At 35.1% G+C, this 9,199-nt stretch overlaps 1 protein-coding gene across 1 annotated transcript in view; it reads right to left on the bottom strand.

Moving 5' to 3' along the window:
* Nucleotides 1-9,199, bottom strand: part of CLEC12A (C-type lectin domain family 12 member A) — a 340,991-nt gene that overhangs the window by 99,904 nt on the left and 231,888 nt on the right. The window lies entirely within an intron of this gene.

The following is a 9,199-nucleotide window of genomic DNA, read 5'->3' as shown; positions in this document are numbered from 1 at the left end:
CAAAGCACCGAGCTGATCTCCCCGTACGATGCAGCTGCTTCCCACCAGCTATCGGTTTTACATTTGGTAGTGTATATATGTCCATGCCACCCTCTCACGAACAAACAGTAAATTCTCCTGGCAGCAATGAACTTTCTCAGGCAGGCATTTTAAACGGATCTGGGATCATTCCAGGACACAGCCTTAAACTACTAGAAGCCATGTTAGAGTTTATCAAAGGTTTGGATGGATTTGTTCTGTTCCGAGAGTTCTACAGTTCTCATTAATACATATCAAAATGGAAGAGAGGTCAATGGAAAAAAATAAAATTCACCCTCTTACCTAGCCTGCCACGAAAGTTTTACTAACTTTTCACAGACACGAAATAGTGGTGTGGATCTAATCTCGACCTCCATCAGACATCCAGTTCGATAATGCAGCCCTTGGGAAAGCAGAGGAGAGCTGGAAAGCAAGGGATTTTTTTCTCAGAGTGAATAAATTGGCTTAAGGAAGAAAGGTCAGTCAACTAAGTAGAACTAGAGAACAGGAATGAGGGGAGCACCTTTTGGGCAGTAATAAAAAGCTTTTTACTATTGATTCAGGCCCCCCACGCACAATGGGAGAATCTTTATGTAATAACTTTTATTTTCTTTGACTGCCGTCCTCTATTTAATCACAATCCTACAAAAACAACTGACTAAGTTGTCAAAGAAAATTTTCAGTGAATGTAAATTTTAGCCTTCTCTTTTGTCCAGGACTAAAACAATTAAACAGTGATTACACAAATCATTGACAAACTAGGAAAAATAATCCCTCAGCATTTTAAAAGGCAGGAGGGGGAATTCCCTGGCGGTCCAGTGGTTAGGACTCAGCATTTTCACTGAAGGAGCTGGGTTCGATCCCTGGTCGGAGAACTAAGATCACGCAAGCAAGCCTCGAGGTGCAGCAAATTAAAAAAAAAGACGGCAGGAGGGGGTGGGGAAAGACAGTTTGCATATTCTGAGAAAAATACCCCTGGTTAAACAGTAATGTAAGAAACAGGTGAAAAACAAACCAATCTAACCAACCAAACAACAAACAAAACACAGCAAATAACAACAAATTCACATTCTCAGTGAGATTTAATGAAAAATTGCATTTATGCAGCAAGTTTTTTCTTCAAAGAAAAATGAGAAATCTGAGAAAAGTTCTTAGAAGTGAAAACACATTTTATAAACTAGAAATACAATAAATTGAATCGAGTTAGATTGAATATTGCACCAATAAAACAACTTAAAGAACTGCATTCAGTACAGCTGAATTAGCCTGGGCATGCTCTCATTTCTACATATGTAAAACTGTTGTTAATGGTAGTGTTTGCTCCCAGAATTAAGTCTCAAAAATAACATCCTTCCCAAATAAATATCTATTTTGGTAAGTTTACCAGAATGAATGTTACACCAAGAAAGGAAACACAGGAGATCCTGAGGCATAAGTCCAATGTGACTTTTTGGAAATTTTTATATAAATAAATGAATAAAGAGAAATAAATATATGAATATATAGAAATAAATGAATTAAATAGAAAACAAGATTATTAAAAACAAACTAAGCATTCACTTAAGAACCATTGTAGAAGAAGAAACTGTAAGTCTTCAGGAGATAGCAACATTTCAAATAACTTCCCTATTTATGTTCACAAATTTCAAAAAAAAAAATCTTCAAATTTCACCTCTAGTTTGAGTGCTAACTTGGGTCTCTTCCCTTTCTTCCTCCAACCATCTACTAAGCAATTAGACATGAAGTGAACATTTACTACATTCTCAGAAGCCTGGATACAAAGAAGCACGATGCCCAATCCCCATCCTAACTGATTTCACATTTTATCTGGAGGGTAAAGACCAAAAACTATTATTTAAATTGTCTAAGTATGCCCAGCTTTGGGCAGACCACAAAAATCACTTAGCTTTATTCACAACACTCTTTCTGGGGTTAAATTACGCTTACTACAAAATGACATAGAATCCTTTCCTAGAGTCCCTAAAATTTTTAATTAAGTGAAAAGCTCACTTTATAATCAATAAATCCTTCATGGTGAAAATGTGCCCTTCACCATCTTTTCCCAACCTATCTTCTCTTTTCTGAATCTGTTTATGGTTTCATGGTTCCAGTTACACTGTTGACATTCTACATGTAACCTCTGCTATCTCTCTACCTTGAGCCCCTTTCCTTCCATTTTACTGGGGGGAAGTGTGTATAGTGTATATAAACATCACTCTCATATGGCACTTGTATTTGAAATTTCCCTGTCTCCCCAAGGAAGAAATGCCATCTATGTATCATTTCCTTATTGTTAGATACTTATAACTGTTTTCCTCACTAATCCTTGAGTTCCTTGAGCAGTGGTGTACCCAAAATTTTTTGAACAGTTCATTTATTGTCATTATTTTTTCTTCCTTCTCCTCTATACAACAGAATAATTTTTAGTAATAATCATGAAATGGAATGAATGATAATAATGGTGGAAAACAAATGTAGGCAGTGAATATTTTTAATTGAACTTTGTGTATAAAATCATGCCAGTAAAAATTAAAATGTGCATATAAATATGTATATTAAAATAAAAATAAATATTGTGCAAACTACTTTTAATTATATGGATAAAATCTTTCAATGATATCAATACCTTTTTTTTTTGGAAAGGAAGAAAAAATTTATACCTACATATAGGTATGTCACAGCAATAAATAACAATGTTACAATTTCTGTTTTGGACTCTGTCTGTCTCCAAATTTGTCAGTGATATTGTCAAAATTAATCTTTTTCAAGTGATCAGGTTGAGTAGACTGCCTTCCCAGACACATCAATTTATTTGCTCATAATTGATTTAAGACCATTTTTTGTTTATTTTAATTTTGAAAAGTTTCTTTCAATGAAGAACAGATGCACAAATGGGAAAAAGGTTTATACATAGGATATGTGTGCTAAAGATTTAGAAAAATCCTATTTCACAATTATTCCAGAAACTGCAAGATTGCCCTTGTCTTTGTTTCTTCAGAATCAATTTTAGAAGCTTTCAAATGTCTCTGCAGGTTGCAAAATTGTATAAGTACAAAGAATAATTACAAATGGTCACATAGAATGACAATTGAAGTAACTCAAGTTCTATTTCTTTGACTTTATAATCACTGTGCAATCCTATGAATGTTTATTTCAAATCTACCCTTTAAATCCAGAAATGTTCCAAAATGGGGAGCTACAAATAATGCAAACCAAGTGGTGCTCTGAGTGAACTCGAGCAATTCCAAACCTTTCCAACATGTTCCCAAACTACATATGTCAGTATAACTGGAAGTTCTGTGAATTTACTTCCATGCAGAATACAATGTTTACTAAAGGAAAAGTGATACAAACCTGCTACGTGAAATATAAATGTATATTTATTTGTATTAATATAGATATAGTTTATCTTCATTATTCATGGATTCCAGAATTGCAAGTGTAGTTACTTGTTAAGATCTATTTGTCATCCTTAAATCAATACTCATGGTCAGTCACAGGCATGCGCAGAGTAGTAAAAAATTTGACTTGCCCAACATGCTTGATCCCAGATGAGTCTGAACAAGGCAATATATAGTCTGCCTTCTTGTTCCAGCTCTCCTACCATAAATGAGTGTCATTTTCATGGTCTATTTAGTGCTATATTGTTCTCATTTTTTCACTTTTTGTTGGTTATTTCCCTGTTTTAAATACCCTCAAGCATAGAGTTGAAGTGCTGTCTAGTGTTCCTACCCTCAAGAAGGTTGTGATGTGCCTTATAAAGAAACTATGTGTGTTAGAGAAGCTTTATTCAGGCACGAATTATAGTGCTGCTGGCCATGACATCACTGTTCGTGAATCAACAGTATATATTAACAAAGGTGTCTCTAAAGAGAAACATATATAAAGCAAGGTTATATATCAATCTGTTGATTAAAATGTTGGGACAAGACTCTCAGAGGAAAGTAACCTTGCATTTCCCCTAGAAGCAGAGGTTGTTCAGTGTTCTCTGTGGCTCTATAGAACATGACTACCATGAATAACAAGAATCGACTGTGTAGATAAATAGATAAACAGAGACTTTTAAAATTCAACAGTCACCACCATAATTGTTTAAAACTTTGGGCAGCCAAAGATATTTTCAGGGAATATTTTATCACTGACATTGTTAGTATTGCTGGTACATGATGATCATAAAAAGCAAACTGACTTCTAGTAAATATTATTATTTTAATTCTCTACAGACAATTCACCACCCCCTTTTTGCCAGCTGAACACTCATTGGTTTTATCTTCTCTGTCCTATAAGGATCTAAATAATCTGATGCCTATCTTTCTTTTTCTTATATATATAAATTTATTTATTTTATTTTTGGCTGCATTGGGTCTTAGTTGCTGCGTGCGGGCTTTCTCTAGTTGTGGCGAGCGGAGTCTACTCTTCTTTGCGGTGTGCTGGCTTCTCATTGCAGTGGTTTCTCTTCTTGCAGAGCACAGGCTGTAGGCATGCAGGCTTCAGTAGTTGTGGCTCATGGACTCAGTAGTTGTGGCTCGAGAGCTTAGTTGCTTCACGGCACGTGGGAACTTCCCAGACCAGGGTTCGAACCCGTGTCCCCTGCATTGGCAGGCGGATTCTTAACCACTGCACCACCAGGGAAGCGGTGATGCCGGACTATCTTTCTAACTTAATTTCCTAGCCATCTTTCCTTCACTGTCCATGGTCTTGAAACACTGGTCTTCTTTTATTTTTTTTTTAATTTAAGTATAGTTGATTTACAATATTGTGTTAGTTTCAGGTGTACAGCAAAATGATTTTGATATATATATACATATGTGTATATTTATATGTCTATATTCATTTTTTTGTGTTCTCAATAGTGGCTTGTCTTTAATTTTTTTAATTAATTAATTTTTTTATAGTAGGTCCTTATTGGCTATCTATTTTAAATATTGCAGTGTGTACATGTCAATTCCAAACTCCCAATCTATCCCTCCCCACTACCCTTCCCTGCTAGTAACCATAAGTTCATTCTCTATTTCTGTTTTGTAAATAAGTTCATTTATACCAATTTTTTTTAGATTCCACATATATGTGGTGTCATATGATATTTGTCTTTTTCTGTCTGACTTATTTCACTTCATATGATAATTTCCAGTTCCATCCATATTGCTGCAAATGGCATTATTTCATTCTTTTTAATGGCTGAATAATATTCCACTATATATATATATATATACCACATCTTCTTTACCCATTCATCTGTTGATGGACATTTAGGTTGTTTCCATGTCTTGGCTATTGTAAAGAGTGCTGCAATGAACGTTGGGGGTACATGTATCCTTTCAAAACATGTTTTTCTCTAAATAAATGCCCAGGAGTGGGATTTCTGGATCATATAATAGCTCTATTTTTAGTTTTTCTAAGGAACCTCCATCCAGTTCTCTATAGTGTCTGTACCAATTTACATTCCCACCAACAGTGCAAGAGGGTTCCCTTTTCTCCACACCCTCTGCAGCATTTATTGTTTGTAGATCTTTTGATGATGGCCATTCTGACTGGTGTGAGGTGATATCTCATTGTAGTTTTGATTTGCATTTCTCTAATAATTAGTGATGTTGAGCATTTTTCATGTGCCTCTTGGCCATCTGTATGTCTTCTTTGGAGAAATATTTAGGTCTTCTGCCCCTTTCTTTGATTGGGTTGTTTGTTTTTTGGATATTGAGCTGCATGAGGTGTTTGTAATAATTTTGGAAATTAATCCCTTGTTGGTCGCATCATTTGTGAATATTTTCTGTGGGTTGTCTTTTCATTTTGTTTGTGGTTTCCTTTGCAGTGCAAAAGCTTTTAAGTTTAATTAGGTCCCATTTGTTTATTTTTGTTTTTATTTCCATTACTCTGGGAAATGGATAGAAAAAGATATTGCTGCGATTTATGTCAAAGTGTGTTCTGCCTATGTTTTCTGCCTAAGTTTTATACAGCAAAATGATTTGGATACATATATATATGTATGTATATATGTGTGTGTGTATGTCTGTATTCTTTTTCTTAATTCTTTTCCATTATAGTTTATTACAAGATATTGAATATAGTTCCTGTGCTATACAGTAAATCCTTGCTGTTTATCTATTCTTTATCTATTTTATATATGGTAGTGTGCATCTGTTAATCTCATACTACCAATTTGTCCCTCCCCACCCCTTCCCCTTTCGTAACCATAAGTTTATTTTCTATGTCTGTGAGTCTATTTCTGTTTTGTAAATAAGTTAATTTGTAGTATTTTTTAGATTCCACATATGTTATATCATATAATATTCTTTTTGATCACACAAACACATCAATTTGTTCCTGTCTCAGGAATGAATTTTGCGCTTATACTTTGGCTAATATGCTTTGCCTTGAGAACTTTGCATGGTGGGGTTTTTCTTGATAATTAGTTCTTAGTTCAAATATCACTCTTTTTGGTAGGTCTTCCCTGATCATTCAGTCTGACGCAGAATATGACCACAGCACCTGTCCGTCACACTGAATCACATCAGACAGCTTTTCTTTTTTTCTTTGAAGTACTTCACACCATTGGAATACATCTCATGTGTTTGTAGTTAGACTTGCCATGTTTCCATGTTTGTAAGCCCCATGAGTTAGGAACCTTGCTTGTTCATTCCTTGCTCATTCACGTATATATCCCAAGAACCTAGACTAGTTTCTGATTCATTGTAAGTTATCAGTAAATATATGTATAAAAGATTATGAGAAGTAAGCAAAAATACTTTAAAAATAATAATACATGTAAAAAATATATATAAGTGCCTACCTATATTATAGCCTAAAATTACCTAATGCTATTGTCTGGTTCAGCTTATAAACTCCAAAAGGACAAGCATTCTGTCTCTATAGGTATTCTATGTCCAATGTCTAGACCAGTGTCTTAATGGTCCTGTCTATTGGGGGAAATAGGCAAGAACACTAACAATTATACTTCTTATGAACTAAGAGCTAAACTGTTGGTAATTCCAATTTCTAGTCCCAAATCACAACCACGTTGTCTTTAAATTGACTGTGGAGAGCAGGGGAAAACAAAGAAGGGTGGGTGTTATTTTCAAGTGGGAGGTGTTTCTTGTATGTATGTTTGTTTATTTTAGGTTACCTGTGGCATTGTCCCTGTTTTTTCCACCCGCTGTGGCTCTTCTTTCTCCATTGCAGTTGCTTTCATTACTGTATTGGCCAGTCATGTTTTGGTCAAATACGTTGACTATATTTTCTTTTTTTCCTATACGTTTAAACTCTGTATCATCTTTAATAGGAAGAAAAATATAGCAAAATGTGATGCAGTACAAGCCAAACAGGAAAGTGTCTAGACTGTCCCAGTATCAATACAACCAGAGCATCCCTGATTTTACTTGTTTTATATCTGGGAATTTAGGACATAATTTTATTGAACCCATAAAATATTTGGAAGCTATTCACCTGGTATATTCTATTCATTTCTTTTTAAAAGTGGAAACAACCTGAGATAAGGCAATGAATTGCAGAGGGGGAAAAAAATCTCCAAGTTATTGGCAGAATTTCTAAATTCAAAGTCCACATTCTAGCTAATGAATGAACGATGTCCCTCCTGATTCTGTCACTGGATTAACTGAGTGACTTTAGATGTATTGTTTCATTTTCTCTGCTTGTTTCCTCACCAGCCAAACGATGATGGGTCTTTAAGTCCAGCTAGTATCCTTGGATGGTGAATAAGAAAGATACAGGATAACTAAAAAAAGAAAACAGAGTCCCTGTGGGGTGTGATCTGAGTCAATACGAATTCATTAAAAAGATTTAGCAAAATCAAGCAGAAGTGAATGAGGTGATGGCGCCACCTGCTGCTTTATATTATGAATTTCAAGGCAAATTAGAGGAAGTTAATCTGTTTTATTCACTTGTGAGTAAAACTGAAGCATTTCTGCAGGGTGGACCTGACTCATAATAAAAACGTGACTTTCACTCTGCTTAAAGGCATCTGTATTACTTTATTCCTAAGAAATTGTAGTTGTTGGGAGTTATCCTATTGTGAGCAGCCGTTGGATTCCTTCAATAATAACCACATATGTTTATTGTACTTTTAATTTTCAACGTCTGCCAATGTGTCATAAGTTCCTGGAGAGCAGGAAACTTGTCTTGTTCACTACAAATTCCCAGCATCTAGAGTAGTGCTTCACATATTAAATGAATGAATAAAATTGTACATATGTAGCTATTTTTAATTTGTTTGTTTTCTTCCTACACACTAGACTGTAAGGATCCCAAGGATAGGCTCTCTGTATGTTAATTACTGCCTACTCTGTTAGGACTAAAGAAAGAAAGCATCTGAGTGAGAGCTGTTAAATAAGTGAATGTGTAACCCCGAAAAAGTGAGAAAAATTTCTAATCCACATCTCTGTCACAGCAAATTAGAATAACTTGGAGAAAGCAAAATATCCTGATACTATTATTTTGATATTTAGGTTACTGAGGTATATAAGCAGGTGTTTTAAAATTATATATTAGGCATCCTACTTCATTTCCAATATATAACCCACATGCTTAATAAGATGGGCATAATATTGAGAAAAAGTTGTCTACTTAATTTTTTTTTTAATGTTTGGGGTCTGTTGTAAATAAGTAAAAGATTTAGTGCTATAGAAGCATATCCCAGAAAAGAGCTTAGCAAACACAGATGATTTGATGTTTATGAATATATTCAGGTAGATTCCTGCTGTCTGTCTTATAGGATGCTTTACTAAGCTTAAATTATGTATGTTCTCTAAGAGCAGAATGATAAATCATCTGTCAGCTGTGCTCTTAATGGGGTAAAGAACTAGGGAAGCGCTGAGGCATGTGGCTCTTCACTGGGGAGTAATGTGGACCCCTAAGTTTAATGGGTTCTACAAATGTCCAATCTAATAATTTTCGAAGCCACTGAGATTTCCTTATGGTTCAGGTACAAGTCAAATACCTAATACTCCTACTTAAAATTCTATGTTTTCGCAACCGTGCAAATGCTCAGGACCATGTACTTCTCTCTCATTTTTAAAATGTGCTCCCAGGAAACGAGTGGTTCATTAACTTTCTGGTGCATGGCATCCTTCATGGGTTAATACCTTGCACATCACCGGGGTGAGGATGACCGATCATGGAGGGGATTTTGGAAGTAAATATAGGTGCAAAGAAGGTACATTTGGAGACA

This window comes from Balaenoptera physalus (genome assembly GCF_965194825.1).
Source record: "Balaenoptera physalus genome assembly, chromosome: 13".
Lineage (NCBI taxonomy): Eukaryota > Metazoa > Chordata > Mammalia > Artiodactyla > Balaenopteridae > Balaenoptera > Balaenoptera physalus.
This window is presented reverse-complemented; position numbering and strand designations above follow the sequence as displayed.